Source organism: Crocuta crocuta, unplaced genomic scaffold (assembly GCF_008692635.1).
Source record: "Crocuta crocuta isolate KB4526 unplaced genomic scaffold, BGI_CrCroc_1.0 scaffold48, whole genome shotgun sequence".
In the NCBI taxonomy this organism is placed as follows: Eukaryota; Metazoa; Chordata; class Mammalia; order Carnivora; family Hyaenidae; genus Crocuta; species Crocuta crocuta.
Genome location: NW_027533089.1, coordinates 13,585,051 through 13,585,297, shown reverse-complemented (window position 1 = coordinate 13,585,297; position 247 = coordinate 13,585,051).

Below are 247 nucleotides of genomic sequence, written 5' to 3'. Positions count from 1 at the left end.
TAAACAACAGGAGATTACTCATAGATGGTATAAACAGAAGGTGAGTGCAAAGGTCCAGGCCTGGCCTCTGTTGTCATCTAAACAGACACGTTAGCTACAAAGCCTGTCCAAACATTCATCACAAACAGGTTTCAGAATGTTTTATACGGACCTGAGCCAAGTTTTTACCTTGTTGTATCCCAGAAAGATGATCTATTCCAGTGCAATGAACTTTTAAATAACAGTAAAAATTATTTGATTAGAAGAA